The following is a 27,597-nucleotide window of genomic DNA, read 5'->3' on the forward strand; positions in this document are numbered from 1 at the left end:
AAATGCTGCAGAGCAGTGAAACTAAAGGCTATGGATTAGGTTTGAAGAGGATAGTTTCACAACTAATCTTGTGAAACACTTTATTTTAGTAAGCGAGTTGACAGCAGGCAATAAGTGAGTAAAATGAAGTTGCTGTCATTGATTCGTTTGAATCTAAGTGAGATGGTATTTTTCCAAAAATAAGCATTTTGATACGCAAAGTAAAAGTAATCTGAAGCATCGTATTTGCTGAATGGAGAATACCTGAGGGTTAAGTAAACTTTGGACTTACAGCTCCAAAATATCACCATGTTTCTATCTATTTAGTCTACCTGAAAGAAATAGATTGCTATGGGTAGTCAACAACTCCACCAACTTTATAGGTAATTTTAATCAACCTGTTCATATGCACCAGAACACAGTCCAAGAACAGGTGGAACATGGATTCAGATCAGAGGTTAAGAACACTACAATAAGAGCCCCTATTTATAGTTAACCTGCTCAGATATGTTTTGACAAGGATTTGCAGGTTAGATGGATTGGCCATGCTAAATTGCCCATAGTGTCCAGGGTTCTGTAGGCTGGGTGAATTAGCCATGAGAAATGCAGGGTTACAGGAATAGGGAAGGGGCGTAGGTCTGGGTGGGATATTCTTCGGAGGGTTGGTGTGGACTCGGTGAACGGAATGGCCTGCTTCTACACTGTATGAATTCTATAATTCTATGATTTCTGGATCAGATACGACATGAACCTGTGCCTTCTGGTCAGATGTAGGGCATTACCAATGTGTCATAAGAGCACACCATCTTATCTTTAAAAAGAACTATTTTCTGAAGAAGGGTCCCGACCCGAAATGTCAGCTTTCCCGTTCCCCTGATGCTGCATGGCCTGCCATGTTCCGCCAGCTCCATACTTAGTTATCTTTATTTTCTATTCAACCTGTTCAGAGATGTTTTGCCACAACTATGGGCGTCAGCCTGGGCCTCCTGGGTCCACACTACCACAGCACCACAAGACCCTTCCCATCATACTTCTGTGATGGCTAATTAAGTTGATCTTATTTGTTCCTCTTCAGTAAAGGTCTCCCGTGTGTAATGGTATATCGCCACCCAGAGGAATCTAGGAGCTCAGCAAATAGGGCAACGTGGTTAGTCTTTCTGTTAGAAGAGAACATTTAAACCAGTTCACCATTTGTGCCTGATTTTGAAGGAATGTTCCCTAACTTAACTGCTTGCTTGCTGTGTTTCCCTAAAGGGACACCTTTGTTCCTTATTTCTAGGACAGCTGGAGGAAGATTCGAAGTTTTCGGCCAGTGATTAAAGCCGGGTTTCTGACAGGAAGCCAACAGACCCATGGGGATGGTGTGACTCCTCAACAGAAGTTGGACGTTTTGTTGGCCTCAAAGCCCACTCGGCCTCCTCCTTTTCCTTCTTCTTTATGGCCACCTGACCTCCCACATACTTAACCATCAACAACGAACCCCTCACCCCTCCCCCATCCTCAGCCCGTGGCCCAACTTGCCCTTTATTTCAGAAAATGGTGGCTGGGTAGTTTTGATAGTTGAGGTGGAATACGTACGATTGCGGGAAATATTTTGGATCGGAAGATGTACAATCCATTTGGATGGAGTCAACGAAGCAGCACGGTGACTCAGTGGTTAGCACTAGCGCGAAAGACTGTGTGGAGTTTGCACATTCTCCCCGTGTCTGTGTGGGTTTCCTCCGGGTGCTCCGGTTTCCTCCCACAGCCCAAAGATGTGTAGGCTAGATGGATTGGCCATGCTAAAATGCCCGTAGTGTTTAGGGATGCGTAGATTGGGTGGGTTGTAGGGGGATGGGTCTGGGTGGGATGCTCCAAAGCTCGGTGTGGACTTGTTGAGCCAAAGGGCCTGTTTCTACACTGTTGGGATTCTATGACAAGTGTTCTCTTACTCTGTTCCATACTTAGTTTGGGAAACTCATTTTCGTTCAGAACCAATGAGTGTAGAACTCACTGAAATAAGCAGGCATTAGCGTAATAAGTTTCTCTTCGTTTAGTTACACCACACATTATAATAGTGGCATTAGATGAAGGGAAACTTCTGGGGCTATTTATTTCCCCCGATACCCTTTTCCACCCAAAAGCTCCCCGAAAGCAATTTTCACAGTGAACCATCTCTCGCTCCATAACCACTAGTGCAGCAGTAAAGATTTATCAAGTCTGATGTCTCACACAGGTCAGGTAGGATTATTTGCATGTCTTCCCCATGGCGCTGCCGGCTGCTGTGGAAGTCCCAATTTTACTCACTTTTTTGGTAGCCTGATATTTTTGGCTCTTTGCACCAGTCTCATTTACACCAACGCGTGGCTCTAAACTGACTGAAATAAAAACTGATTGCCCGGGTACTTTCTCTCCCAATGATGATCACACATGACGTATACCCACGGTACTTTTTCTCGTCGAAATCATTTTCTTACCTCTCAGAGCAGAAAATGAACATGACTATTTTCACTTTTGTGATGTAAACAGTTCTGCCTGTTGAATACGGTTTATTTGAGGACTGACAGCCTATTCTGTCCAGTTAAAGCACAGCATCATATGTCCAGCATCTAAGGCACTCTGACATTTCTTACTTAATTTGGATGTTAGATCCTGTACGTTAATTTTCTCGATACTGAATGTGGACTTTCTTTTAATTGACTGTGGCACTTTAGGTCAGAATCGCTGTGGAGCATGGCGTTGGCTTGCACTTGGCAATTTGTTCTTCCATTGTTCCTGTTGCTTGGGACCTTGAGCCAGAGCTATCCAATAAGGCTGGAACTCCACCGACGTTTCACCAGCGAAATTTTGGAAATTCTGGATGCAATGGTGAGTTTACGGACGGGATCCAAAGTTGCTGAACTTCCTAACGCAGGGTCTAATGCCTTAACATAATCTCTCTGCTCTGTTTTAGGGGGGCGCCTTTCCTGTTCTTTGTCGAGAGCAGGGGATGCAGATCAAAAGCCTTGATCTGATGGAGATTGCAAAAAATGCAAAGGTAACCAGTGCGCTTTTCTGTAATTATTTTGAATGCAATCTAGGGATTGAGAAAACAGAAGAGGGGCGTCTATTGTGGTGTTACAGGGTATCCCAAAACGATTTACGACCACTTAGGCGCTTCTTAGGATTGTAATGTAGGAAAGTGTGCTGTTAGACTCAAATATTGTCCAGGATACCAGTGCAAATTCCCTTACTCATCTCCGAAATAGTCCTCTGAAGTAGGATCTTATTACTTTGTCTGTCTGACAGATGATAGATGGCGCTTTTGAGGTAGCGAAGAAATCGACCCAACCTTGAAGGAGCTATTGTCCCGAAGACGATAGGTAGAATCAATCAAAATTGAAGCTAGTGCAGTTTTAATTTCAAGTATGTTGCTTGAGAGTTCCAAAGTGAATAATAGATATGCATGTACCTACAATCAAACCTTACTAATTCTTTCATATGTGTCAGAAACTTTTCAATATTAGGAGGCTGAAAGGAAGCGACATGGCCTGGAACTCAGGGCGTAAAGAAAGTTGGAAAAGAAATGAATAAATCATTAATCATTAAAGGAAAGATTAAAAGTCTTACCACTATTACAGTTATAGTTTCTGGGAATGGAATGAATTCACCAGAGTAGAGACAATGCAAGGTATTGTCAGGTGCTTTAATGCACAGGTGATTTAAACACAGTGATAAATGCAGGGAACAGAAAAGACAATGGAATTAATGAGTTTGACAAGGGAATTAACGACGAGGTCCAACTCCAAGACTCAAGGAAGGAATACATTTGGTGACAGTGTCTAAGTTAGATGCAGACTGAGATTGCTTTCGCCAGGCCTGTGAAGCCCATCAAAGCATTCCTAAAGCACCAGTGCAATAGTTCCAATTCCTGAAATCATCCGCCCTTATGGATCCTCCGTGTGAAATAGTACCATTTGTGTCAAAATCACATCGTGTTATTCAACAATGTGCTTTTTGTTTTTCTACTGTTTGCCTATTAACACCTACTGTAGAGTGTTGAGGCTAGGTAATAACATTTTACATATTTTCCTAACATCAGCAGAATTGCAAGAGTTTCATCCTTCATCTTGGGCTAAGTTAAAAATTAGACTTAAGAGTGTAAAATATTTCTATTCTCCTTAATCTGGAATATATCTCTCTAATAGTGAATTATTATAATGTTTAAAATACTGTTCGAACAATTGCATAGAAGTTGTTTTCAAATCAATGAACTTTGTATAATTGATACAATATTGATTACATTGTTCTGTTTCATACAAATCATTATTCATAATTTTTTCACTATTTTCATCATTCATTAAGTTAAAGCTGAAAGAAAAATATAAAGCTCAAGTCCTGCTCCAAATTGCTATTTTTCTGATGAAGGGTCTAGGCCCGAAACGCCAGCTTTTGTGCTCCTAAGATGCTGCTTGGCCTGCTGTGTTCGTCCAGCTCCACACTTTGTTATCTCGGATTCTCCAGCATCTGCAGTTCCCATTATCTCTTATTAAAAATGTATTTGGATATGCCTCAGTTGTGATGCCCCACATCTCCCCTTTCTACCATGCCCCATCCCTAACAGATATTCTTGAACACTCATCAAGGTTCAAACATCTAAACAGTAGTCACTTTGCATAGAGGCATGTTAGTTTCTGTGAAGCTGTATCTAGCAAGAGTCAGTGACTTCAGAAGAGGGTGAGAAAATTTAGAGAGGATAGAGGAGTTGACAACTGTGAGAAGATTATATCATGCATAGTCATAGAATGCAAATTCAGGCCATTTAGCCCAAAAAATCTATGCCAATATTATGATCAGGTGAGGAAGGCTGACTTCGGTTTCCCCTCAACCACCCCTCATTTGATCACAACTGGTTTTTGAATTTAAAATGGAATGATGGGATTGCTAATTCAGTATTACTTAACTATGTAGTTTATAAGATCTGAGACAAACTGGTGTTCTTGAATTCAGCAAGAGTTAGTTTTATTGCAAAAAAATCAATCAAAATTATGAAAATATGTTAGAATATGGTCTATATCTCACCAATGTGTACATATGCACACATTCAAAAACTAAGCAAGGACTAGGAAAAATTATGGACAATAAACTTGACCACATTAACATGTAGATTAATAAAAAGGAAAGTCAGTACAAATGTACTGGTTGTACCCACAGATTTCATCAGCTGAAATAGTTCATTTGAAGTTGTGCTTGCTAATCCCCTTTGTTCCTGGAAATCAGTCATGTAGAACTCCAACAGCTTTCAGTAAAAGATGTTTCTGCTGTAAGGTCATCGACACACTTTTCTTTCTCAGTAAGATGGGCTTCAAAGCCTAGCTGGTACTTTGCACTGAAATAGAGAAAGATTGTTTGCTTGTGTGCTCTCTGCTCAAATGCAAATAAATCCTCCATACAAATGTGGTATCACAAGAGCTCTAACAATGTTTGTTGCATGTTCCAAAAATTATTAAAGGCTGGTTCATGTCTCATGTAGTTTCCCTTTAGCTATTGCCAAATAGCTGAGGTGATTAATGTTTTTACTGTTCCAACCATTAACTCCTGGATGATCCTTCTCCACATTTATGAGATGGGAAAGACTTGTTTACTTATCCAGGGATGCTGTTATTTCTTGTTGGGGTCTCAATGGACTTTGTGTCTTCATGGGATGGAATGTGACTTCACAGGTACAAACTGGTAGCAACTTCAAGTCATTATCCTTTATTTAGAAAAACTTTTCTTAAAAAGAGTTTTATATATGACCACCTAATAAAATTACAAGTTAATATCCCGTATTGTATATTGAATGATAACCAAAATCAAATCAATGAAAGTTGGAAACAGTCCACAGGTTAACCTTGCATGTAGAGACAGAACAGGATGAATGTTGCTGAGTTAAATGGCTTTTCAGCTCTAATGAAAGGTAATCATGACCTGAAGCACTAATTCTGTTTTTCTGCACAGATGCTACTTGACTTGCTGAGTATTCCCCAAGTATGTTGTTCTTATTTCAGATCTGCAGCATCCACAATAATTTTTTTAAATGAAGACCGATACAAAATTTTGTCTTCCCTATTAGTTCCTTCCCAACCTACTTCATCTCAATTTATCATATACTTCTATTTCTTTCTTCTTATGTCCTTATCAAGCTTCTGCTTAAATGCAGTTATTTCTTTGCTTGAGGCACTCATACGCTTCTTACCATTGGCTCAGTAATATGTCGTGCATTTTACACAGGCTGAGGACAAGGTTATGATCTTCTATCAAATACTGCACCATACCAGCAAGATCTACAGAACAGATGCCTGTTCCACGATGTGGGACAAGAATGGATTGGATGAGTTTGCAATGCTTCTGTTTCAGCAGCTGAAGGAACTCAGACAGGATTTGGGAGAACAACAGTCAGATTTTAAAAATTTTGGGAGAAAAAGAATTCGTACATATTTCCGAAAACTGAGAACATTTCTACAAAATAAGGTATATGTCTAGTTTATTATACCTTTAACGGAAAAAGCCATCTAGTGATTAATAGCTTTTACCTCAGTCAATTAATTCTGTGACTATCTTACACGTTTTCTTGGTACTAATTCTTGTTCTCTTTTTAGGGGTACAATAGATGTGCCTGGGAAATGATCCGCAATGAAAGCAGGAAAAACTTGGAAGAAGCCGTAAATCTACTGGCGTAATGTAATGATGTCATACATAAAATCTTGCTGTTGATACATTCTTTAAAATATCAAGTATCATTCATTGGACCATTAGAACTAACAACTCTTATCTACTAGTATTTTACGAATCTGAAAAGCCAGCAAGGGCCAAAGCAAACTGCTGCAGAGACAAAGGCAGAAAATGTTGAAAATACTCAGCAGGTCAGATAGTATCTGTGAAGAGAAATAGATTTGATGGCTCAAATTCTTCTAGTTGTTTCCTATGTGATGCCAAGTGTCATGCCATGCGGGATTCACCTTCACCCCCAAATCCAACATCATGAACTGGAAAGCTCATCAGATCTTGTGCCTATTAAACACCTGGTAGGCTTTTTGATGAATCAGTAGTTCAAGTAGCATTTACAGAGAGAAAAAAGTAGAGTTAAGATGTTTAAGAGTTCCAATATAAGGTCATCACCTTCACAGAATGTCAACATTGCTAACAAGGTGAGCAATTATTACCCATTTTTATGGCCATGAGAAAATAGAGTTATACCATCTTCTTCAACATGATAGCTTCCTAGACTATGTTATATGGTTAGGTAAGAGTCAACCACATCACTGTTGTCTGGAATCACATCTGACAATTAGTAGTCACTTAAAAGAAGGAGGACAGTGCCACAGAGTATAGCCTATGCAGGAACCTACGTATGGAGTCTTTTCTATGGGGAGACTGTTGTGTTACAGCTACCACACAGTTCTGGCTGGCCAGGAAACTCTCCCATTGTTGGTCCTGCTATAGGAGTATTGGAAAGATTTATAGACTGATAATCAACCTATTTGAGTACGCTATGAATGTACTTCCTGTGGCAATCACGTCTGACCGTCAGATCTTAACATAGAATTTCTGGTTCAGAGACAGGGGTTCTGCACCATGCACCTCAAAATCTCCCTGTGGAATCATATTAAAATCAGACTGAGTAAGAACAGCTTAGTGAACAGGATGGCTTTTCATGACAATGGCAATCATCACTGATGCAGCTTCACTTCAAGCCAAAGCTTCTAAAGTGTGTTTGAACTCACATCTCTGGGATATTAAATAGATTTATGGATCACTAGCCCAATAACAAATTGTGCTTTACCATACCTCTACGTTAACTTATTGTTTTCTTTCACAGATGTTGCCCAATCTGCTGAGTGTTTTCCAACATTTAAATTATATTAGAAAGAGTTTTGTTTCATCATGTTTAGTATCAAAAGTTCACTAAGAGAAGAAAAATATATTTTATACTAGTTTATGTTTGCAAATAAGAGAGCTGGTTCCACTAGTCTCATCATTGATTGTGAGTAGTTCTTACCAGAAATGTACGTTGAAAACCAATGACTGTGCTATCTGCAATTATGCATCCATTCATTTCTTTTTCAAACAAATGGAAAAGCAAGCGTTGCAGGCCAGTGGTTGTAATGACTTGTATCTGATATGTAACCCTGGTGTCCTTGCTGTCCAAATGGATAAAGACATTCACCAATCTTTTAATTGTTATAAATATTAGATGCAGATGCAAACAGTTTCAGCTTGAGGGCTCATCTTATGTTGAATCAGCGGATCTCCAAAATGTCATAAAGACTGACAGCTTAATTCTAATGCAGAAGGTGGACTTTCTTACAGGAAACACTACCCATGTCTAATGATAAGCTGCATCAAGCCAGAATTTAATGACGAATGTTGAGTCAAAGATTGCAACAGGATTGTCTCTTTTCCAAAACAATATATTCTGCTGGAAGTCAATAATAATGACATAATGGCAATATGAATTTGAATTAAGATATGAATTAAGAAATTTTACAAATTTCTGCCCCTTTTGTTGATTTTTATCCACTGACAACATGAGTCCAGAATTTCAGCAAATATCTTTGATGATTCAGAGATCAAGGAGATCACATGTTCAATGGTGACATCCTTTGGCAACAGGTAACACCCTGCCCTGCGCAAAGGCCATTAGCACACTAATATTCTTCCTAATTTACCAATCTATGCTTCTGTCAAGTCAGATGCCATGACAACAGCAGAGTCTTGGGAAATCTACCATAACATTCCTATCTGCAATCAGACTCAGCAAGCATTTCATCACGTGAACTGTAACTCTAACCAAAAAAGCAAACTAATCTGTATTAATTTATTATAAGTATATTTAATTATATTTAAACCCAATTTATTTAGTTAACTATGTGTATAAGCCGTATGTATTTTATTTTCCAAGTAAAAAATTATGCTTACTGAATCATGAAATGCCCACAAGGAACTGCTTTTAAGTGTTTACAAATTACTTTCATTGAGAAGAATCATTTATGACCCTGTATGTTTGGAAACACTAACTTGAAACCCCACCAATTAAAAAAAGTTAAAATATTTCCTGTGAAATGATATTTTTACATGACTTGTTACAGAGTAAAATAGAGATTAAACGTGTAAAGCTTTCAGCATAATTTCAGTGTCTATCTTTTTGAGAAATGTGTGTCTACTAGTATGTGTTTCACTCATTACTTTCTCAATTTCAGTGCACACCAGTGTTTATTTTAATTGTTGCCTTAATACTATCAGATCTCTGCAGATCAGTGCAAAAGGACATTTTAAAAAAGCAAACTTAAATTCAATGCCAGCGTACAGTGTACTCTTGGCTAGAGTGCATCTGAAGAAGTAAAATTGTCCTCAGCGCTTTGAACATAATTTCTTCCAGTGAGAAGCATGTCCATCATTAACCTGAGGGAGGCAGCTGCACTTCAGGGTGAAGATTGTGTGATGGGGTTACCCTCGTGGAGCTGGTCTTACACCAGCTGCTGAAACCTGAACTCAAGTTAGTTTCTTTATCAGTTATGCTTGGCTTTTGAATCAGTACCAAGCCGAAACTGCTTTTCAGTGCCACATAATTTGCAGAATAGTTAATGTATAAATACTGATCAGGTGCACGCATGTAGGAGGTTGGTCTTCCCCCCCAGAAGAAAGAATGAAAACACACAGTCAAATTATATTCCGTTCTTCTCAACCTTTCCCTGAATTGGCCAATAAAAATGCTATTTGTTTTGGCCTGGCATAATAGCAGAGGCTGCATTCCGTTTCATTTTCAATTCAATGACTCATAATAGAAATCCGTAATGTTTGACACAGATTTCACTTTGACAAAAAGATTAGAAAGTAATAGACCTAAGTTTTAAAAATGAATTGTACGCTTAAACAGTGAGATTAATGGCATTTCAGACTCCAATAGATAGCTGCTATATCTAGGCATAATCTATCCCTATTCACTTAATGTAGGTATTAATACCAACCTTTGAAAGGCTCGCATTGAGATTGGAAAATATGTAGCAGTCCAGACAACAACTGCGGATTGAAAAATAGAGTGGAATTTTTCCCTCATTGGTGTGAAGTGGGCAACATCGAGAAAGTTGGGAAAATACAGCGAGAATGAAAATGTCAGAACATCGAGAAACTTTTTTCTGAATTTCCCCTTTAAATGATGACTTTAGAATCTTACCATTGACCGGCGATTACCTTATTTCCATTTCTTTAATAGCCCATCAAAACTCTCTTCTCCTATCACAAGAAACCAAACAGTGACATGCAAGTCAGAATGGATACTGCAAGTCGCTGATTGCTTACTCCAGCCATAATTCAATTCTGTCCTCACTACATCCTCTCCTCATGGCTACCAGAATACTCAATCTTTCGTCCATGGCAGAGCAGCAACAGCAAACCACCAGCCTCACCACCATTATCATGCCTACTCTCAGATCAATTCACCCTTCCGGTCAGCCCTTCAATACTTTGCTTTGAAGCCCAGGACACCTGTGACTTGATGTTTTGGCCAGGTCACTTTGCACACAGGGACACGCAGATCTCATGTAGCTACACAGATTCCATCATGTGACCAGCTTGTTTTCTTAGGACTCACTCACAGTGTGCTTACTTTGAGTGAATGTCAGCCTGTACGTATTCCACATTGACTTATTGGCAAGCGGGATCTTCACTGCTCAGTTGTTTGGCTTGCATTGTTTTTTAGCACTGCAGGAGAGGCACAGTGCTTGAAATGGCGAGGAACACTGATCAGTCAAGGGGGCGGACATATTGCTACATGGCACCAGGCCACATCAAACATCACACCCTCACTACAGGCCCGCAGCTTATGCCACAAACACATTGCATATGCTTCAAGGCCATGTCTGAAAATCAAAAGGGAGCAGTCCTTAGTGAGGGCAAGGGAGACAGCTGTGGAGACATCAGTCCATGGGGTGGATCGTGTTCAGTATATGAAACTTTGGATGTGCAACATATATTATTGGGATGAGGTCACATATCCTAGAGCTCTTTATGGAGGCAGGGCATTGACCAGCTTGTCACACAATGTGAGGGCATAATATGAGGCTTTATTGTCATGGATGTGTGGTTTCAAGAATTTCTTCAATAAAATTGTGCAATCTTTCTGACCTTCTCCACAGATTATTTGTTCACATATCTGACATGGACACCAATGTGGCTGCAATCCTTGCGGTCTTGCTTCATATTCAAAGACAACATAGAAGGACACAGCAATTACAACTTTGTCAGCAAGTCCAGGAACTTCAGCAACTTCCAGTGGCTGGGGCACCACCATTTTTATGACCCTGTGAGTGAGGCGGAGTGTCAGCTTTCCTTCCTTGGAAGATGTCCTCAGCGATAATGGTGCGACACCATAATGAGAGCTACTTCCTGGGTCGTGATATCTAAAATGGTGTGCAGCTGGGCTTTAGATATGGTGCGGGTAGCACAAGGACCTGAAGATCTGGTAATGGTGAGTATTTCTGTCCGTCCTGTCATTCGACTACACTAGGAGGCAACCAAACAGCCGGGTTGCTTATTTAATGAGATGAAGAGCCAAAAAATGTGAGATGTGTGAGCCATAGCAGACAGGGCACCAAGAACCTCACTTGCCAAAACACTGTAATTGAAAATGAGAAATTTTCCATTCATCATTAATATTTGAGTTCTGAGGGAACTGTTCTGTGTTTCTTAGGGCAGTTAGAAAAAAAAATCTCCATTCAATATGTAAATACTGCAATGTCCAACTGTTATACTACCGTATTTTAGTCTTTTTTTGCCTCCACAGGATAAACATATTTTAACACTGAGCAGTGCACTTCCTTTATATCAGTAGCTGCAAAGCTAAGAAGTATTCAAGCCTGTGGTGATTAAAAGGTTCTTTCTCCAGTGAACCACAGGAAGGTACTGCACAGCAGATCTTTTATATAGCTATCCTCTTGTCTGTTCTTTTTCTGTAGTGCTGCTGAATTCTTTCCCCTTCAAATTTTATTGAAATCCCTTTTGCACATTATTCTTGAATTTGCTTCCACCAGCCTTTCTGGAAGTTTCCAAACTCCAGATTGCAACAAGTTGTGTAACATAATATTTCCTCACGTCATTTCTGGTTCTTTTGACCATCACACTAAATCTGTAATCTCTGGTTCCTAACATTTATGGTAGTGGAAGTTTTATTCACTTTTTTTCAACCCTCTCCAATCTGTGTAGTACAACTTCAGACTTCTCTAGACTCAGCACATGGTTGAAGTGTTTCATCCCTGGTACCATTCTAGTGACTATCTTCTGCAGCCATTTGAAGGCCTCAACATTTCATCAAACCTAGAATCAAGCAAGGCCTCCACCTGAGACATAAGCAGTGTTTTGTGAAGGCTTACAGAATAAGTAACTGGCATTTACAGAACATCTTTCACACTGGACTGTCACAAAGTCTTTTGAAGGGTGATTGCTGCCTTTATGTAGGAAATGTGGCAGCTATTTGGACAGGAAAGGTCCCAGAAGTAATAATAACCAGAAATTTTTTTGGGATGTTAATTGAAGGGAAAGTATTAAGTTCCCTTATCTTCTGTGAAAAAGTACAAAGGGATATCTTATGACCACATGAGAGTGCTGGTAATATCTTTGCTTAATGCTTCATCTAAAAGACAGTAGCTCTAACAATGAAGCATTTAGAACATAGAATCTCTACAGTGTGCAAACAGGCCCTTTGGCCCAGCAAGTCCACACCAACCCTCAGAGCATCCCACCCAGATCCAGCCCCTTATAACCCACCTGAGCTACACATCCCTGAACACTACGAGCAATTTAGCATGGCTAATCCACCTAACTGCACAGCTTTGGACTGTGGGAGGAACCCGGACCACGTGGAGTAAACCCATGCAGACACAAGGAGAATGTGTAAATTCCACACAGTCACCTGAGGGTGTAATTGAACCCAGGTCCCTGGTACTATAAGGCAACAGTGTTAACCATTGAGCCACTGTTGCAAACCACAGCAGCATTATCCTAGAGTGCTCCTCTAGACTCATGTGTTGAAGTTTCTGGAGTGGAAATGCACACAAAATCTTTTGTCACAGCGGTGGGAGTGCTATGAACGGATCTGCAGTTGAATTTCACACCAGTTCTTCAAAAATGAAGTCAAGGATTCCAAATTGCTTTTGCAACAGGTTTCTCAACTTACCCTTAAAATCCTCTGGTACACATATCAAGGTTCTTGCACTTGCTTTAAAATGTTATTATTTGGTTTCAAGTTGCCTTTTCCACCTTTTGTATCAAAACGCATCTGTTATACTTTCTCTGTCAAATTTCATCCGCCATAGGTCTGCCCACTTTATCAGTGTGTCTACGTCCTGAAGTCCATTTCCATCTTCCTAATTGTTTGCCGCATTTCTGAGTTTTGCATCTTTGAAATTATTATGCACCAAAAGCAGGTTCTGCAGGCTATTATACTGTACCAGTTACGAACATATTTCAAAGGGTTATAATATAAATGTTATGAATATATATTAAAGAAAACTGTGGTGTTAACACCGACCTCTTGAGGACATGTCACAATATTTCTAATCGGTCTGAAAAACGACTGTTATTCGAGGTGCACAAGGGTAAGTGCAGAAATGTTGTTTCCCCTTATGGGAGAGTCTAGGACGGAGGTCTCACAGTAAGGGGTCAACAGCTCAAATCAGAAATGGGGAGGATTTTCTTCTCTCAGAGGATATTGAAATTCATTACTGCAGAGGGTTGCAGACCCTGTGTCATCACGTATTTTCAAGGCTGCAACAGATTTTTAATCAGGAAGAGAATCAAGTATTATGGGGAAAAGACAAGAAAGTGGACTTGAGGATTAACAGATCTTTTTGTATTCCAGCATTTTAAGTTCTTAATATTTATCAGAAATCCAATCAACAAGACTCTAAGAGTTACAGAGAATGCCATATAACAGCTATGTGATTGAACAAGCTGTAAGTACAGTGAAGTTGTGTTTAAGATGTGCCTAGGTTGGACTTGAGTCCTTCTTCAGAATGTGCCAACATGAGGGTCCAGAATGGACATCATGTGCCCATTCCCCAACATTGGAAACCAGTGAGGTTCGGACCTACTGGAGAAGCAGGGCACAAAGTGCAGATCCTCATTTGACTGTTCTAATGCGAGGGAGGAAGACAGCAGCCATATGGAACTTCCATATTCAGACTGAATCTAACAGGCTGGCAAAGAACTGTGCATGCTGGCATGAGTAACTGCTGACTTGTCCACTTTGATGGGCATTCAACCATGCTGGGCCACGATCAACATTTGGTGTGGTAGTCTAAGCTGCACAGGACACAAAGGATGACCAAGGGCGGGAGGCTAGAATGCAATGGCTATGAGTCAAGTAGGCTAGCCAAAGATGGAAGGGATGCAGTGGGGTGGTCAGCAGCAGGCATGCACTCTGAGAGGCTGATTAATGGCCTTGGTTTACACTACGTGAATCCTTATTCCTTTAAATTTGGGGCTAGACCTTTGACCTCATAAGGTAAAGGTGGGGTATGATGTCCTGCACACTCTTGCTGCAAGAATGGCCAAGTTACATGGGCATGCAAATACAAGGAGTTAAGAACCACATTATCATGTAAGCAGCCAATCAATCTCTACTTAATTCCATATCTGTGATAAAGCTATATTGCATATTGTTAAGATTCTGGCCAATATATTAGATCATAACACTTCATCAAAAGTGCTTTTTCTTACAATCTTAGGAAGGAAATGAGGGTCCTTGAAAAGGGGGCATAAGAAATTTACTAGAATGGTACCAGGGCCAGGAGATTTTAGTTACCTGGTTAGATTGGAACAGCAGGAGTGGTTCTCCTTAGAACAAAGAAGATGAAGGGGAGAATGGGTACATTGAAACATAGGAAATCGGAATAGGAGCCTGCTGTGAAATTTAATACAGTCACAGTTGATCATCCAACTCAGAACCTTGTTCTCACTTTCTCCCCAAACCCTTTGATTCCTTTAGCCCTAGAATTAAATCTAACTCCTTCGTGAAAATAGGAAATATAAGGTGAGTAACAGAGTTTGATAGAGACAGTAATAACTGCAATGAATAACAAAATTTGATCAGTGCTTAGAGATAATTAAATCTGGGAAATGTCTAAAAGAGAATATAATTGTTAACTTTTGAATGTAAATTAATGGGGCACATTGTAAGACCTCAAGGCTCGATGATAATGATGTCTGGTAAACATCATGAGATCATGGGGAACCCAGTGCTGTCCATGGAGGTGTCCATCATTGATCAGGTGTTTCAAAGAATTTGTTTTTTACTTATTCATTTGTGGGATGTTGGCATCGCTAGATAGCTAGCCTTAATTGCCCATCCCGAGTTGCCTTTGACAAGATGGTGGTGAGCCGCTTTCTTAAACCACTGCAGTCCACCTGCTGTCGACTGACCCACAATTCTGAGGGAATTCTCAGATTTTGACCAGTGAAGGAACGGTGATATATTTCCAAGTCAGGATGGTGAGTCGCTTGGAGAGGAACTTGGAGGTGGTATTGTTCCCATATATCTGCTGCCTTTCTCCTTATAGAAAGAAGTGGTTGTAGGTTTGGAAGGTGCTGTCTGAGGATCTTCGGTGAATTTCTGCAGTGCATCTTGTAGATAGTACACACTCCTCTTACTGAACGTCAGTGGTGGGGGGGGGGGGGAGTGGATGCGATGACAATAATGTGGGTTGCTTTGTCATGGATGGTGTCAAGCCTCTTGAGTGTTGCTGGGGATGCAATCGTTCTAGCAAGTGGGAATACTTTATCACACTCCTGACTTGTGCCTTGTAGACGGTGGAAAGGTATGACTCATGTTGCTGATAATGCCATTGGATTGCCCTATAATAAAGCAACACAGGATAATTGGGTTGTCAATAAACAACAGAGAAGACTTTTCTGTTACCTATTTTAACACCTGAATGAGCACAGTGACCTGAGAACCAGTTGTCTTAGCTCGTACTGCTGCCAGTATATGCATTGTGCAAAACATATGCCATTACTTAACATTACTGGTAAATGTTTGTTTCAGAGTTGAATGAGCTATTGCAGAACTTAGTGTTATGAGCTATACTATACCAAATGATTTCATTTAAAATTCCTACTGAAAATACTGAGTGGCTTAGTAAAGAAATAACTTACAACTACTCTTTGGGAAGATGGTGGCAGGGTGATATTGTCACTGCACCAGTAATCCAGATGCCAGGGCGAATTCTGAAGGCTCATAGGTGCAAAGCCCAGGTCTAATGCTGAAGGGACACAGGGTACAAATCCCAGCACAAACAGCTGATGGAGTTTAAATTGGAACACAACACTGGTCAGCAGTGATGGTGACAGTAAGGCTACATTCAACTGTTGTTAAAACGTTAAAATCCGCCCTCGGTAATTACCTTGAATGCTGCCACCACCAACCCCTTCCCCAACCACCTGAAAGAGACCTTAATTCTGAGTCACAGTTATGGTTGGAGACTTCACTGTTCCAATTTATTTACCTGGATAGTAATTTAGGAAAGATTAGAGGAATGTAAACCTGCCATAACTCCTGGGTAATTGTAAAACTTACGCACCAGCGTGCCCCTCCTCCGCCAACAATCCATTGATCTCCCAACTCTCCCTGAAGCCATCCCAAACCCACTCAACCCAAACTCCACAGTACATTCTGATTTTACCCCTCATGACCCAATATTCCTAATCCACTCCCCAACCTCATTCCAGGAAACCACTAACCAATACCATTCCATCCCGATGTCTCCCCAGCCCGATATTTCATTAAATCATACAATCCCTACAGTGTGGAAGCAGTCATTCAGCCCATCAAATCCACACTCATCCTCCAAAGAACATCCTACCAAGACCCACCCCATCCCTGTAACCCTGCATTTCTCATTCAAAATTTGTCCATCCCTGGACACTATGGGCAGGTTAGCATGGCCAATCCACCTAACTGCACATCTTTAGACTATGGGAGGAAACCAGAGAAAGCCCATGTGGATATGCGAGAATTACTAACTCCACATAGACAATCGCCGGGGACGGGTGGGGGCGGGGGGGGGGGGGGGGGGGGGGGTTCGAACTGGGGTCCCTGGCACTGCGATGTAGCAGTGCTAACCACTGAGCTGTTCACATGAGTTTCCCCAACCTGACACCCTGGCCCATTCTTACCAACATTCCCCCGATGAACTCCTGGCCTTGCAGCCCCATTGACTTGAAACTTCTGACCTGAAAGCTGATATCAGTCCTGCCTGACAATAACACCCCCAGCAAACATTCCCTCTTCCTGATGAAATACTTCCTGGCTAGACAGACACCTCAATCTAACCTGACTCCACAATTTCCTGACCTGGCACATCCAACCTGACCCAACACCCATCTCCCTCCACTACCCCAATCCATGCCACCTTACTCCTCACCCACACCTGCTACCAAACTCCCTCCCCAGTAGTCATTCGCTACCCTACGTTGCCACTCTTCAAACTGCAAACAACTTTAGATCATGCCAGGCAAAGAGATAAGCTGCTGAGTGATTTATGTGAAAGTGAAATGGCAAGCACTACGACAATGAACACACAACAACTTCATGATGAATTGGAAAGCTGAAGATGTTGTCGGAACATTTGAAAAGTCCCGACAAAAGTGGAAACTGGCAATCGTTACCTTGAACAAAATGGAAAGGATCAGCTTTTGTGGACAAGAAAAGTGGTGTTAAACTTGCAAAATAACTGACAGTCAAGTGAGGACGACACTGAAAATACAGACAAAATCCTTGTCGTATTTCGCATATAACCCCAGCCAAAGTCAACTCATTGGATTTAGGGCTGCATGCTGCCTCAGTGGTTAGCACTCCTGCCTCACAAGGCCAGGGACCCAGGTTTGATTCCACCCTCCTGCATCTATCTGTTTGGAGTTTGCATATTCTCCCAGTGTCTGCGTGGGTTTCCTCTGGGTGCTCTGGTTTCCTCCCACAGTCCAAAGATGTGCAGGTTAGATGGACTAGCCATGCTAAATTGCTCACAGTGTCCAGGGATTTTCAGGCTAGGTGGGTTAACCATGGAAAGTGCAGTGTAACAGGGATAGGGTAGAGGGGAGGGTCTTGGTGGGATGCTCTTTGGAGAAATGGTGTGGACTCAATGGGCTGAATGGCCTGCTTCCACACTGTAGGGATTCTATGATTCTATGATCAACAGGCATTTCAGAGCAGGAAGCAAGTGAGCCTGTTCACAATTTCTTAACAAGATTGAAAAATGCAACCAAATAATACAAACGCAAGAATGAAATGTCTGGATGTGATATTTTCCAAGGAAATATAAAATCATATAACCATTCCCATCAGGAGGGTGAGAAATAAGCCCACAACCATATATATAAAGCAGAAGCTCTATACCAGATTACAGAGTAATGGTATTCTGCTAAGACCAAACCAGAAGATTGTTCTAGGAAATTTGATAGAAACTATCTGCCCAACGATAGATACTCCGAAACTGACCAAATGTCATAGAAGGAACTGATTTTCTACAGCTCAGAACATCCCCAATCAGGGGAATCCTGGAGTTGAGCACTTGTGAAGAATTGCAGCTCATCTCAATAAATCATGAAATGAATAAATGACAGTGAGATTGAAGATAGTATACCCACTGAAAACTGCCCTCTGATCAGAAGTGAGAAATTGATTGCTTGGCTCACAGAGCCCTAGCTTTGGTAAATTCCATTGTGATGAATGAAAATATTCAAAAGCCAACTAAATAAGTTGCAGCTAATAAAACTTCCTGCATCTACCTCTTCCCCTTAATGTCAGCCAGAATGTCAACAGAAAATAGGTGAGATAAACAGAGAATGTAAAAGAGCACTTAGCATTGCTAATGATATCCACATGTATGGTGTTGATGCAAAAATCATGATCACCATATACATGAACCATGGAGAGAACCAGAAGAACTCAGATAAAGCTAAACAGAGAGAAATGCATTGCAAATATGACAGAACACTTGCTCTTCAGTATGCAGTACACGAACGGTGGAGTTCTAAAAAGATCTGTTATCTTGCAGGTGGAAGTTCCAAGAGACATGAAAGAATTGACAAGTTTCCTTGGTGTGAACCTAGACGAGTCTTTTCACACTTCGCCCTAAGACAATAAGATGTAAGAGCCAGAAGTAGGTAAATTGGCCCATCGAATTTGTTCTGCCATTCACTGAAATCATGGCTGATCTGATAATCCTCAACTACACTTTCCTGCCTGACTCCTATTAAGTCTTGATTGCCATATTTATTAAAAATCTGCCCATCTCAACCTTGAATATTCTTCATATCATTATGTTGGAAAGCACAGCACATCTATGAGAGCTGGTGACAAAAGATATTGAGTACTGGTGCTCAGCGTCACATCAGAGGAAATTCAAGAAACTTGCAATCGTAGCACAGGGGACAAGCCTTTGTACTACAATAGAAAGAAATCTGTTGTTTTGTAATTGGTACTTCCACAGAAGGACTAGGCACAGCCTTAGTACAATCGAGAAGATCGCTAGCATTCACATCCAAAACTTTGATATCAGCTGAGACCAGAAATGCTAACATAGAAACAGAACATTTAGCAGTTGTGTATGGATATGAGACATTCTGTAAAAATTGCTAAGGAATCATTGCACACTAAGCAAATGTACAAAAATTGTGCGGAACACCCAAAAGACTCAATGGTTCCTGAACTATCAACATTCTTTCTCCCCAGCACTCCAAACCCCCAAACCTCTCATTACTGCATAAATGTTATTCCCTCCACATTTCATTTCAGCTTTGAAGAGTCATCTAGACTCAAAATATTAGCTTGCTTTCTCTCCATGGATGCTGCCTGACCCACTGTGATCTCCAGCTTTTTTTCTGTTATCAGTACAGATTCCACACCTGGAGAAATTTGCTCCTCCAAGATTAAATGGTAACTTTCAAGGCTGTGGTGTTATAATTGCACTCTGAGATACAAGTGAGAAACAAAAGTGGGGCTGGCAGATGTCATACTTCAGTTATGGTTACAAGAGATACAAAATCTAGGTTTAAAGAACATCACCAAAACTATGTCAGATAGGAGGGGACGGTAGCAGTTACGAATAGTCCTGGTATAACTGATCCAGGCGTGGCCTGATAAAACATAGCAATCACAACTGACCACAGAGCAACATTGGTCTATCACAGAGGGCATCCTGGTGGAAGATGGGGCGGTGCTAGTTGAACTCAGTCCAATCACACCGAAAATGATGCAGAATAAAACTTCTCCAAGAAGGTACATAAAGGTCACATCAGAACTAGATGAAGCGCCATGGTTTTGAAAGTAAAGTTTGATTATTTCAAACTCTGAGAACAGTGACATGGGTAGGCGGGTGTAAAACAGGACTCGAGCGAATGGCTAGATACTGCAGCCTACCGCTAGGTGGAGGCCGTTCACCGGGTTGGGGTTCTCGCGGTGTGCGCTGGGATAGTGGCGGAGTCCATGGGAGGAGGAAAGTTGTTCTCGCGGTGTGCCCTGGGATATTGGAGGAGTCTGTTTTTGCGGTGGTATTGTCGTTTTGGCGAGGGTGTTGACAGCCTGAAAGCTTCGGATCTGCGGGGGTAAGGGGAGAAAAGATGGCAAGTGAAGCGAGTTGTGGGCAAGAAGAAGCGGTTTGGGTATTTGGGAGGAGCTGATGGTGTTAGAGGGCGTTGGGACAGGTGAGCTTTGAAGCCTCCTCGGATGGGTCTCGGAGATTTCAATTCCTTTATATCTCTGTATCTGTCACCCCGAAGTTCAGTGCCTGAGATCCAGCAGCCTTGGGCACCAACAGGAATAAAGACGGGAAGTTGGTTTTGTCAATGAAACCTCCTACTCCCTGTTTGTAATATCATAGCTAATCTGATCTGCTACGCTCTTCAAAGTTTCTCAACAGTATTGCTTTGTCGGATAAAGAGTTTTCTTAGTCTTTGGACATGTTTCTAAATTTCTGATTAGAGTTACGGTATTATTAACCAGACTATGATTTTTTTTATTTCAAATTAATGTTTTGGACACTCAGTTTACATATATTTATGATAGTTGGAGCCTCTGTGTTAAACTCCACGTCATAAGGAGCAAAGTTCTGGACAGTTTCAATTTCGTTAAACTCTTGATAAGTTTTTTTTCTTTGTTCAACTTCATTAACACGCTGTAAAGTTGGGAGAAAAGAATCGTGAAGGCTGCCTTGTTGAAATTCCTCTATTGCTTGACACTACTACAGACGAGGAATCTGCTTGGTTCTATCATTCTTATTGGAACTGTGCCCTGCTAGGTTTGTTGATTTCAGTAAGAATAACCGTCATCATGTCTTGTACTGGGGAAAAGATGTGCTCATATCACTGGTCTCTTAAACAAACTCTATTGGAAAGACTAACGGTATGTATGTAACCCTTCAAACCAGGAATCAGCCTCCTTGTAGTCAAATAGCTCACTTGCTTTATTAGGGAGCCAAGTTTTGCAAAGACTTGTGGATCTGTACCTCAGCAAGTTGATAACACTTCATGAGAACAGGCAGTTAATTGGCCAATAAAATTACAAAAGAAACAAGAACAGAATGTTAGAGGAATGCGGCAGATCTGGTAGCATCAGTGGAGGGTAAAACCACTCCCCAGTCAGTTTTGGACTCAAAATGCTAAATCTGTTTTCATTCTACAGGTGTTGCCAAACCTACTAAGTTTCTCCAGCACTTTTTGTTGCAGATATCCAGGATCTGTAGTTCTTTGTATTTATATTAAGGAGAAAAAAAATATTGATTTATTAAGTCAACCTGCTTAGTCTGTCCTTTAGTTAACTTTTAAATTGCTGAGTTGTGGTTGTTGGCAGCCTGGGGTCTTCTGTACTTTAATCAAAATTATCTGATATTTTTAATCATGGCCATGAAACATTGGGTTAAGCATTGCCTTCTGTTTTCATTTAGAGGCTTTTAAAATTCATAACTTGAATTTATGACTTTTAGGGCCAATTTTTTATTATGCAACAGCAAGGATAAAAAAAATTCAATCAGTAGAAAGTTCTTTTTCATGTAAACTGTAATATACTAAATAAACGAATCAGCCTCCTTGTCACTGCTTCCAATACAGCTAAATCTTTCAATCAGGAAGGCAAACTACACTGATCCAGGTGTGGTCTCACCAATGCCCTGAATGAAACAAGGTTTCTCCGTTTTTATATTCCACATTCCTTTATAACAAAGGAAACAACCAATTACTTCCCTAAATACTAGCTGTATGTGCATGCTAATTTTGAGATTCATGTACACTCAGATTCTCTGAACTGCAAGATTCTGCTGTTTTCCCTCTACTTAAACAATTCTACTTTTCTATGCTTACTGCTAAAGTGGAACGTTTCACGTTTTCCCACGTCATTCTGCATCTGCAATTTTTTTTTGTCATTCGTCTATACCCCTTTGCAGATATTTGTATCATTTTGAGGCGCTCTACTATCCACTTGATGATCAGCAAATTTGACTATAATATAGTTGGCCCCTTCATTCGCTTATATAGAATGCAAATAGTTCAGCTCCAGCATTTATCCTGAACTACTCCATTAGTCATTGTTTATTAACTGCAAATGATTCATTTATCCTGGTTCTCTGTTTTCTATTTGCTAGTCAGTTTTCTATCCATGTCTATATATCACTCCAATGAGCTCTGATCCTTTGAGGTGAAATTTTAAGTGGCCGTAACAACTGATTTTTGGGAATTCACTGCAAGGCTCCTACATCCTGTTTTAATCGCAGTACAACATTAGCAGAAAAGTTTACAGTCAAGCTAAAATCTGTACCATTGTAAATTGATGCTAATGTTAACTAATAGGTAAGAAAGATATGAGCAGCATAGTTGCAGTGTGGTTAGTACTGCTGCCTCAGTGCCTAGGAAATAAAAATCGAAAGAACTATGGATGCTGTAAATCAAGAACAAAAACAGAAGTTGCTGGAAAAGCTCAGCAGGTGTGGCAGCATTGGTGGAAAAAAAATCAGTTAACGTTTTGAATCCAGTGACTCTTCCTCATATTTCTTTCAGGTGCTCTAGTTTCCTCCCACAGTTATCCCATAAAGATGTGCAGGTGAGGTTGATCGGCCATTCTAAATTGCCCAGTAGAGACCAGGGATGTGAGGGCTAGGTGGATAAATGTGAAATTACAGGGATGGAGTGGGAGTGTGGGTCTGGATGGGATGCTCATTGGGCCAAGTGACCTCTTTCTGTCATGTAGGGATTCAATGATTCTATAAAATAGAAATGACCTGAAAAGGCAATTTTTCATGGTGTTAATTCCTGCAGAAATGCATAAAAGGGCTGCCGTGTAGGATACTCGGATGATTAAATGCTTGTGTGTTGCTTAATTTGTGCAGTAAGTGAAGTTTTGCAATTTAGTGGTGGTAAGAATCTGCTCTTTAATTTCCAATAAGGGAGCAGACAGGATTGACATAGGTCTTTTCCTTTTTTTTATGATGCAATAATGAAATGGTTTTCATCAGTCACAAATTACGTAGCATATGACTGACAATAAGTTGTCGTCGTTGTCATTCTTGCCTTTGGTTCTATTGACCACCATCCTCCTGCAATACCTCTCCAGTGTTACACAGCTAAATCAATCCATTTCCACATCTCCATTTGCAACAAGCTATACCCCATCAACATCTCTCAATCTCTCCTCTGTCTCTCTATTAGACTACACATCTTACATCCAGTACTAGATAAACACAAACTTCCATGTACGAAATGGGGAAAGATAAAAGCTTTCCCCAAACTTCATTTCCTAGTTGTTGACTCCATCCGTCTCCCTGGCACTGCCTGAAGTTGAACCGAGTCATTTGTAACTCGGGCACTGTAATTCCATAGCTGAGTCCTAATTGTATGTTTTTACCATCATGAAGTCTATTTCTACCTCTAATATTCTGATCTCTAGGAATCAATGTTCTTCACTTTCAGTTCATTTGTTGTTGAGACCCTGACCTGTGTCTTTGAATACTTGTAGCTTGACCATTTTTAGGCCATCTTCCTCACAGTCTCATGCCAAAAATGTGAGCATTTGAAACTCTGTGTCTACGTCCTAACTCCTACCACATCCCATTTATCCTTCACTCCTGTATTTGCTGACCTGTTAGGTCTCAGCTGTGCAACTGTTTGATTTTCAAATTACCATTCTGTTTTCACATCCGTCTCAAAACTTTGTTCAGTCTCTACCTCTGTATCCCCTCCATCAGTCAAACCCATCCTTTAGCCCTACAACCTTCTGATCTGTCTCCTTTCCTTTGATACACACCTCATGCTCATCTCCAGTTTTAATTGCACACAGGATTAATTTGAGTTTATGGTACATAAACAGACTATTCATTCCATCTCAGTGTTTATGCCTCATTCAAGTCTCCATCTAGCTCTCTTTTCCATTTGAATGTACAATTTTTATTCAGTGAGTGCAAATCCCTGGAACCAAGTGACAGTCTCCCTGTTTTCAGAGCTGAGAATGATCAGCCCACTGAGTTTGTCGAGGGATACTCCTTGGTAATGTGCTGCATTGTTTGTGTCTCTCCACAAGTACATTGGGGTTTGTACTGAGGCCTCGGCAGTAGATGTTTGAGGTGCAGGTCCCCAGCTTTTCTTGAACCTGTTTATCAAGGAGCACTCTGGCTGTAGTTATTCCAAGCATGTCACTCGACAAATGGAATTGGTCACAATGAGCATAGTGACTTCCCGTGTTTCCCATTCCTTGATCCAATCTACAGTTGAAGTGACCTATTCCCTTCTCCCTCATTTATTCATCTTGTTTTCTGCAAATACATCTGTAGCATTCACTTCAGCCACTCTGTGATAGACTTTTCCAACACGCGATCACTGAGTGAAAAAGCTTCTTCTGAATTCTCAATTGAATTTCTTGGTTGCTGTCTTATATCGATTACCTCTAGTTGTTCTAATCCTCACAAGAAGTAGTATTTATTTTGTATCCACAGTATGAAACCCTTTCATAATTTTAGACACCTCTGTAAGATTACCCCTCAGCCTTTATTCTCGGACATGAAGAAACCTAGCCTATTAATTCTTAATGTGCGTGGTCACACGTTTCTGGTACTATCCTTCTGAGTCTTCACTTTACCTTCTTCTGTGTTTCAATATTTTTATAATATGGCACCCACAATTGAATGCAATAATAGGTTGTCTAACTAAAGTTGGATGCAGGTGTAACATAACTCCTCTACTTTTTGAGACTATGCCTTTGCAAATAGTGCCTAGTATTTGGTTTGCTTTTTTTAAATGGTACTGCTAACCTGTGGTGCAACTTTGAACAATTGATGTGCTAGTACTCTGGGATTCTGACGTTCCTGTGCCTCATTTAGATTTGCATCTTCCAGATAATAAGTGGCATTTCTAGTCTTCATTACACAATTGCTGCAGTTCTGAAAGACTCACGTTCTGAAAGGCCCCCATGATCTTCACTGCCCATCTACATTTCTCCTTTCTTATTTAAGACACTTCGTAAAAAGCTTTCATTTGACTGTGTTTACATCTCTATGTAGCTCAGTGTCAAAGCTTGTATAATGCTTTTCTTGGGTGGCATGGAATATTTTATTACATTAAAGATAGGAGGCTCTTGTGGCAAAATGATAGTGTTCCTAGGCTTCATTCAAAGCCCACCTTCTATAAAGATGAAGGTTGTGCACAAAATATCTAAAAAAAGAACGAGTTGATGAGAAATTTAGTCTGAAAGTGCTGTTATACTTGTGCATCCAATGGCAAGAGAGTAATATCTGCATGTCATTTCCTTGGTATTATATTCGGAATGAGGTTATGCTTTGGGCTATTTCATGTAAATCTCTCAGAAACCAAACAGATGGTGTTTGTGTCATTAAAACATTCATGCCTGCAGAATCAAACTTCCACTATTTTGGAACCATGATACATGGATCCATTACTTCAGGTTAAGCTTGCTTACTCTGTGGTGTGCACCCAGCTGAAGGAAATTCATGTGTGAGCTTGATATCTGCATTCCTGAACAATAAAATGTCATAACTGCATGACCAACAGTTCTACTGCACCGATGTAGAGATGAGAATTAATGTAGTCATTAGGGTGATTTGGGTTTTTTAACATTTCTTACTTAAACTCCCTATACCAAAATAATGAAAAATCAATCCCTTTATCTTCATAGCAGATATGACATAGTAATAAAGTCATAGAGGTGTACAGCATGGAAAAAGACACTTCGGTTCAACTTGTCCACGCTGGCCAGATATCCTAAATTAATCTAATCCCATTTGCCAGCATTTGGTCCGTATCCCTCTAAACACTTCCTATTCACATACCCACACAGATGCCTTTTAATTGTAATTGTAATTGCAATTGTAATTGTACCAGCCTCCACCACTTCCTCTGGCAGTTCATTCCATACATGCACCACACTGTGTCAAAAAAAATTGCCCCTTGGGTCACTTCTAAATCTTTACCCCTTCACCTTAAACCTATGCATAGACTCCCCTATTCTGGGGAAAAGACCTTAACCTTTCACTTTAGCCATGCCTTTCATGATTTTATAAGCCTCAGCCTCTGATGCTCCATGAAAAATAGCCCCTATTGCATCCCTACATCTTGGTCAGAAGGCCACGGTTAAAATCCTGCCTGCCCCTGATGTATGATGTGACATATCTGAATAGGTTGATTTAAAAATATCTATCCTGAAGCCATGCCTAGCATGTGTTAGGGCTCTTGTGGCATGATGATAGTGTCCCTGTTATTGAGCTAGAAGGCCTGTGTTCAAGTCTCGCCTGCTCTGAAGCTGTGTCAAAACCCTTCTGGACAGGGTCAACACAAATATCTGTGCTCACAGCAAAATGAGATTTCTGATGAAAGTCTAAAATACAAAGTTACAGGAGTGCTAAATTTAAAAAGTTCTTCACTGCTAATCAGTTGTTCTATTCCAAACTGTATGAGAGATACTTGTCTATTTTAGACAAATTTCTGTAGAGCTTTAACAAAGCATCAATTATCAAACTTATTTCAAAGCGTCACGCAAATAATGGTATTAGTTATGCGCCCTGAATTATTGACGACTGTCTGCTTTTATTTTTAGCGGTATTGGTTCCTGACATCCTGATCTTGTAGAGTAAGTTGCACTGTAAAAGTAAATTTGCTAGTATTCTGTAAATTTAATTGCACAAAAACTAGCCTGAGTTTTTCATTGAGGTTTGTAGGGATGCGTGCATTGGAAACTGGTGCTTTTGTTCTCAAATTGTACAATCAAAAGATATTTGATACTCATGCAAAATTCCCTAAAACTCTTTGAAGTTATTGGAAAAAGTTATCCGCTTTTTAAGCAGGCAGTTATACTGCCAATGATGGACTATCCTGGTTACTTGTGCTTCATACAGCAGATTGGATAGTCTGATTTTCCACTGTATTCAACAGCAAGTCTAAATAAAAGCATTTTTCTGTTACTGCTAACTGAATCAAATAATAGAAAATAACAACAGAAGATCATGACTCACACTGGAGTATGTTACAATTTTTTCATGGTCATTATTTTAGGAGAATAACTTAGATAATTTGGTGAGACAAATGTGAGTTGTGATTCAGAAATCAGCCTTTCAAGAAGTGCGTGTATATACT

At 40.4% G+C, this 27,597-nt stretch overlaps 1 protein-coding gene across 2 annotated transcripts in view; it reads left to right on the top strand.

Moving 5' to 3' along the window:
* Positions 1-20,472: 20,472 nt before the first annotated feature.
* Positions 20,473-27,597, top strand: part of plekhm1 (pleckstrin homology domain containing, family M (with RUN domain) member 1) — a 53,847-nt gene continuing 46,722 nt past the window's right edge. Inside the window, exon 1 of one of the 2 annotated variants that reach the window (XM_048560859.2) lies at positions 20,473-20,577. The gene's annotated coding sequence lies outside the window, so the exon portion shown is untranslated. Of the gene's footprint in view, positions 20,677-27,597 lie in introns of both variants that reach the window. The other variant, XM_048560860.2, reaches the window with a different exon arrangement.

Source organism: Stegostoma tigrinum, chromosome 31 (assembly GCF_030684315.1).
Source record: "Stegostoma tigrinum isolate sSteTig4 chromosome 31, sSteTig4.hap1, whole genome shotgun sequence".
In the NCBI taxonomy this organism is placed as follows: Eukaryota; Metazoa; Chordata; class Chondrichthyes; order Orectolobiformes; family Stegostomatidae; genus Stegostoma; species Stegostoma tigrinum.